This window comes from Neofelis nebulosa, chromosome 6 (assembly GCF_028018385.1).
Source record: "Neofelis nebulosa isolate mNeoNeb1 chromosome 6, mNeoNeb1.pri, whole genome shotgun sequence".
NCBI lineage: Eukaryota > Metazoa > Chordata > Mammalia > Carnivora > Felidae > Neofelis > Neofelis nebulosa.
The window spans coordinates 21,662,725-21,669,692 of NC_080787.1; the positions used below are offsets into that span (position 1 = coordinate 21,662,725).

General features: G+C 44.4%; 1 protein-coding gene across 1 annotated transcript in view; it reads right to left on the reverse strand.

Annotated features, from left to right (window-relative positions):
* Positions 1 to 3,601, reverse strand: part of GCNT2 (glucosaminyl (N-acetyl) transferase 2 (I blood group)) — a 97,544-nt gene extending 93,943 nt beyond the window's left edge. The window contains exon 1 of the mRNA XM_058733032.1: positions 3,338 to 3,601. The gene's annotated coding sequence lies outside the window, so the exon portion shown is untranslated. The remainder of the gene's footprint in view (positions 1 to 3,337) is intronic.
* Between the last annotated feature and the right edge of the window lie 3,367 nt (positions 3,602 to 6,968).

Genomic DNA, 6,968 nt, shown 5'->3' on the forward strand with positions numbered 1-6,968 from the left:
CTCCGTGGGTCACTTCTTCGAGTATCAAATTTCTATGAGCTCCCACACCTCTGAAATTAAATTTGTTTTTCTCCTTGTTCATCTCTCTTATGTCAATTTAATTATTAGACCAGCCAAAGCACCTAGAAGGGAAGAGGGAAGAGTTTTCCTCTCCCCTGCAGTGTCGCTGGTATATTTTCATCCCAGAAGTTTTCCTTTCCTGTCACCATCCTGTCATGGACTTCTGCAAACACTGGAGTAATTTTGAAGTTTGAGGTTTTCCTCATTCGCGGGTATTTTTGTGAAACTAAATTGTCATACAGGAACACAACAGTTACAGAAATGGCTAGAAGCCATTCAACAAACCCAAACACCTTCACCTTCATTTTCCCCATCATCTCTTTTTATTTTTCCCTTGCTGGACTTCATACCGTTGCTGATGTCAGTCTTCACGTTTATCCTGAGATTGTTGGGAAATCTACTCCCACTTGTGATTTTGAGCAAGAAGAGAAATGGTGCCACTCACTGAAGGGGATCAACCACAAGTCCGCAGCTCCTCTCTTACAAGGAAGGGCGGGAGCAGATCTGAGAACATGAGCCACTGGGGCCAACAGAGCAAGAGCGGGACAGTGTTGACTACCTTCGTCCAGGTCAACCTCCAGTGAAGACCCTGACGAATCTGTCACAGCTGCCCATTCCAGGGGGTCTTCCCATGCGGGGGGTCGTTTGTCCATCTTGCAGCCCTTTTACTCCAGAGAGGGCCACCATCACAATCACTGATGTCATCTCTGAATACAAGGGACAGTATATTTCTTCAACTTCGGGCAGTTTCAGCTGTGGTAAGGCAGGTCACTGTTGACATTAATATTGACTGCATCCAGAATTGCTCAATAGCAGCGTTTATCTTTATTTAAAAATAAATATCAAGGGGGGGTGCCTGGGTGGCTCAGTCGGTGTAACGTCTTACTTACTTCGGCTCGGGTCATGATCTCGTGGTCCGTGAGTTCGAGCCCCACCTCAGACTCTGTGCTGACAGTTTGGAGCCTGGAGCCTGCTTCACATTCTGTGTCTCCCTCTCTCTCTGCCCTTCCCCCGCTCATGCTCTGTCTCTGCTCTGTCTCTCTCTCAAAAATGAATAAACATTAAAAAAAATTTTTTTTAAATAAATAAATAAACATCAAGGGGTTACCTGGATGCATCCGACTTCAGCTCAGGTCATGATCTCACGGTTCGTGAGTTCGAGCCCCACAACGGGCTCTGTGTTGTCAGTTCAGAGCCTGGAGCCTGCTTCAGATTCTGTTTCCCTCTTTCTCTGCCCCTCCCCCACTCATGCACATGCGTGTGCACTCGCTCTCGCTCTCTCTCTCTCTCTCTCTCAAATAAATAAACACTAAAAAAATAAATAAAAATAAAAAATAAAAATCAGGAATTCATAGAACTTCAGGACTGGAGGGAGTGTTGCAGATTATTCAGACCAACTCATTCAATTCACGGGGAACACTGACAATGAACTATAGCTAATATTCTTTCACACTCTGGTCTCCATTTTCTCACTGACAACTGGTGAGGTAAGCATCGACATTATACCCATTTGGCACACCAATAGGCACCAATGGAAGCCCACATGTACACTGACTTGCCTGGTAGCCAATAATGAGTTAATGGTAGCATCGATTCTCAAGTCTAACTCTTCTGACTCCATGGGTCTTCCTCCTGGAATATTCTCTTCCCCTACCTTTTCCTGTTGAGTCCTTCCCACCCATCAGGTCCCCGTGGGGGCACTACTTCCCTGGTGTCCCTTCCCTATTCTCCCCAGTCTGGGTTAGAAGAACTTCCACCTTCCATATAGGACTTTGTACCCTTCTGATTGCTTGTTTGCTCCACCATTAGCCCATGGAAGGTCCTTCTGTCTACTGATCACTGTATTTTCAGCACCTACCTTATAGTAGACACTCATCATTGAATTAAGTCTGGTCTCTCCTTTTCCCTCTACACAGACTATGGCAGGGGGTGGGGACAGGGCCTCAATGCAGGCTTCCATGTGCTTTTTTACAGCCCGTGAGCTAAGAATCGTTTTACATTCTTAAGCTGTTGCAAGAAAATCTGAAGAAAAAACTGCTTTGTGATGGATGGACATGATAGGAAGTTCACCTTTTAGCGTCCATCAGCAGAGTTTTATTGGAACTCATACATACTCGTTTGTTCACAAATCGGCTCTGGCTGCCTTCCCGTTGCAAGCACAGAGTTGACTGGTTGTAACACAAGCCATCTGACCACCAATGCCTAAGACACTTACTCTCTGGCTTTTGACCAGAAAAAGTTTGCTGATCCCTCCCCTGTTAATTACTGACGTCTCTAGAAGTCGTATTTTTTTCAAGTCAAGATGATTGTTGTGGACTTCGTACAATTTTACAACTTTTGGATCACTTCCTTTGCTTTACTCTTTTTCCTTGTGAATGCTAGAATAACATCATATTTAATAGCAGGGCACGGGTTTTCAAGAGAGGCTTATGTGGCTGTGCTGGTTCCTCGCTGGGTGACCTTGAGCAAGCTGCCTTACCTTTCTGTTTCAGTTTTAGCCTCTGTAAAATAAAGACGATACCAGTAGGGGGTTTTTGTGAGTTAATGAGTTCATAAGTGGCATGCGCTTTGTGCAGACTCTGACACATGGAAAGTATTCTCAAACTGCTGGTTATTATTATCTGCACATGGTCACTTTTAAAGTCTCCCAGCACCCCTAGGGAATGGGAAATTCGTAGCACAGCACTCTGCCTGACTCTGTCGTTCACAGACATTGACAAGATGTGGTGTTGCCACACAATGGCCCTGTACCATGTAGCTTGGCATGTCTTTCCTTTCCTCTCCGTTGTTGAAAATCTCATGAATGAGAGGACAAAAGATTTTCAGGCCATTATAGCATTGCGTTCCCCGTCAGAGTGGGCATAACTTGGAGGAAAGAACACGTCTTCAAAGACATAGGAACAGTGCTCAATGGGGCATCGGCGGGGCTCTGGAAAGCGTGTCCCCCTCAAGGTCTCAGTCCCACCAGCCAGCCAAGGGGTCCAGAATGCTATTGAAGAGGTCTCATTAGAAAGCCCATGACTTAAGTGATTTCGCCAAGAAGGGTGACACAGCTTTCCTTTCTCCATCTCATTAAGCCATTAGCAACCAATGCCACTCAACAGAGGGTCTGAGAAAATGGGACGAGCAGCAGGTTGGCTTAGCTAGAAGAAAAGCAAGCGAGCTCTGGGGTGTGGGGTGCTATCGGGCATCCTTCATAGTGTGCTGGCAGGAAGGGAAGGCAGGAGGGAATACGAAAGCAGGAAGATGAAGTCTGGGGTCATGCACCATCACTTACGTTATCATGTTCGGAATTAGAGATGCCTTAAACATGCAGTCGTCCCCCAACGTCCTAGGTCCGCTCGCTTCAAAATTCAAGTTTCGTCGTAATTATTTTCGTGTCGTTTGACTATTACATTTTCCATTCTAGTCCTTTCTAAGGAAGTTAAACGGCTACAGAAGAGAATAGGAAGGAAGGTAGGGTCATCTTATCCCATGCTGCCGCTTTACACGGGAAAGCAAGGTGCCGTCCTGAGAAAGAAAGGGACCTGCCTCAAGTCACAGGGCTATCGAACACCGGCCCCAAGAGTGCCAGCTGGCCAATGCAGTCAGCCACTTTCCAAAGTGTTTCCTTCCTCTGTCCGACAGAGAAGACTTCAGAAAACAACATTTCACAAGCGCTTGCCTATCCCAGCTCACCCCCCAACGGAAAGACAATTGAACAAGGGCTGAGATGATCTTCATAAGATTTGTTCTTATATTCAGTTTCTATCCTCAGAACCCAAGCCAAAGGTAACATTTGTGCTTTTATTTTTTTATTTATTTATTTTTTAACGTTTATTAATTTTTGAGACAGAGAGAGACAGAGCGTGAACGGGGGAGGGTCAGAGAGAGGGAGACACGGAATCTGAAACAGGCTCCAGGCTCCGAGCTGTCAGCAAAGAGCCCGACATGGGGCTTGAATCAACGAACTGTGAGATCATGACCAGAGCCGAGGTCAGACACTCAACCCACCGAGCCACCCAGGTGCCCATTCTTGTCAGTAGAATATTTCTGGTAAAAACAAGAACGAACCTAGCACACGAGCCCACTTCCAAGCATACATTTGATGTCTCCACCATGAGGTCCCACTGCGGATCTTTTCACCCCTCTTCCCTCCATCACCAGCACTCCGTCCTTCCACGGCTGACAAATGCTTGCATTTCTGTCTGATTGGCTGGAACAGGTATGCCTGCTGCCCCAGGAAAATCTGACACAGAATCGTTTTCTAACCCCTAGTACTGAGGTCCGAAACCTGTAAGATTCAAACTCTGTCCCTAGTCACTGACGTTGACGACGCGCCAAATCATTTTCCTTCGCGATATAAAAACACACAACATAAAACTTCCTTTCTTCGCCACCTTTAAGCGCACAGTACAGAGCGTGAACCATACATCTATTGTGCAACAAAGGTCTAGAACTTTCATCTTACGTAACTGAAACTCTGTACCCACGGAACACTTTCCAAATCGCCCCCCCCCCCGCCCCCCCCGCCTCTGGTAACCACATTCTGCTTCTTGTTTCTATGAATGTGACTACTTTAGATACCGCATGTAAGTGATATCTCGCAGTCTCTGTCTTCTTGTGACTGACTTTTTTTCATCAGGTAATGTTTGCCGAAACGTTTTAGCAGGCACCGCTCTATCCAGCAATCACCAGGTGAGGGCCTGGTGCTGGCGAATGTTCCCGGGAATTACTATCATACTAGAGAGTAAAACAACAGAGTAGTTTGTATTTATACAGTGTTTTCACATATATTATGCCATCGTATCATTTCAAGTAGGGTGTTTCGGTCTCAGTTCTGTTGACGTTTGGGGCTGGAAAATTCTATGTTGTGGGGGGTTGTCCTATACACTGCAGGAAGTTTAGCATAAAAATTCTGGCCCATCCATTCTGTCTCCCTCTCTCTCTGTGCTTCCCCTGCTCATTCTCTGTCTCCCTCTCTCAAAAATAAATAAACATTAGGAAAAAAAGAAAAAAGAAAAAAGAAGAGCCACCTGGGTGGCTCAGTCCATTAAGCAAACGACTTTCGCTCAGGTCATGATCTCATGGTTCGTGGGTTAAGCCCCGCGTCGGGCTCTGTGCTGACGGCTCAGAGCCTGGATCCCTGCTTCAGGTTCTGTGTCTCCTTCTCTCTCTGTTCCTCCCCTGCTCATTCTCTGTCTCTCTCTGTCTCTCAAAAATAAACAAACATTTAAAAAACGTTGTTTTTTTTTTGTTTTTTTTTTTTTTGTTTTTTAATTCTGGCCCATCCACTAGATACAAGTAGCACACCCCCAGCTGTGATAACCAAAAATATTCCCGGACATTGTCAAACGTCCTCTGTGAGGCACCTTGGACAAGTATGCTAATTTCTTTTTTCTTTTTTTGTAATGTTTATTCATTTTTGAGAGGGGGAGAGAGGGAGAGAGAGAGAGTGCAAGTTGGGGAGGGGCAGAGAGAGAGGGAGACGCAGAATCCGAAGCAGGCTCCAGGCTCCGAACCGTCAGCACAGAGCCCCACCTGGGGCTCGAACTCACCAGCTGTGAAATTATGACCTGAGCCGAAGTCGGACGCTTAACCGACCGAGCCACCCAGGCACCCCCAGTAAGCTAATTTCTAAAAGCCATGAAATGGAGCTAATGTTACCTACTTCACGAGATTCGCATAATGACTAGTAAATACTGAATGAAGCTGCCTGGCAAGCAGCAAACACCTAAGAAATGAGTCAGCATTTAATAACAATGTTATATAAAAGAGATAAAAGTGATTAGCCGGGTATCGATTATGACTCATTAATATGACATTGGACAATAGAAGTTCACTGGACGGGAACTGCTATATTCTGCATCTAATTGGGCTCTACTTGTAATTTGCTGTGTGATGTTGGCAAAATCACTGAGTCAGTCCCTCTGGGTCTCAATCTCACCTACTGTTAAGGAGATTAAATAAACTTGCCCCGTGTCCTTCATAAGATTATAATGAGATTAAAATTATATACGAAAAGGAAGGTACTTTGAAAATTTAAACTGACTACAAATACAGGTCATTGCCATTATGATGTGTTTTTTGTAATGTTTTTAAGGCGATGTTGTGCGCACACCATAGAATCCCCCCATTTGAAGTGTGCGCTTCAGTGGTTTTTACTATATTTACAAGGTCAGACAACCATCACCGCTATCTGATTCAATAACATTTTTATTATCTCCCAGAGAAATCATATGCCTATTAACAGTCACTGCTCTAACCTTCCCCCAACTCAGAGCCCAGCAACCACTAATCTACTTTCTGATTCTATAGATTTGCTTATTCTCAAGGTGTCATACAAAGGGAGTATGATATAAAATTGAATGTGTATAATTTTACGATCATTTATGCAAGAATATTTAGTCAATTTATTGGATAACTTCTCCACAACAGGGATTGAGCTCAATAGGTTCTCAGTGCTTGGGAGACAGGGGTGAGTGATAGATTCTTTCTAGACACACACACACACACACACACACACACACCTACATTGGTTTGTGAATAGTGGTTATCTCTAAGTTATAGGATTATAGGTTTTTTTCAATATACAAACATATTTTATTTGAAATAAACAAAAATGCTTACACAGCTCACCAGGTCCCTTGGAAACAAACTTGTTTGACTGTATTACTGAGCAAAAAGAAAGCTGAAACACAAACCCCCTTCTTTTTTGACATGTATTTGGATAGGTAGGTAAGCCACTGCTTGTTTTTTTTTAAAAAAACTGAGCTTCCCTTAAGACCGGGTCATAGAAGTGTAAACAATGTAAATGAATCCACCATGACCAGCTGTCATAGCATATCTATGTCACCTGTGTATTCGGAGATCACACATACACCTGCCAATATACCCGGGAAGGGTTGCTGTATCACAGTTACATTTAA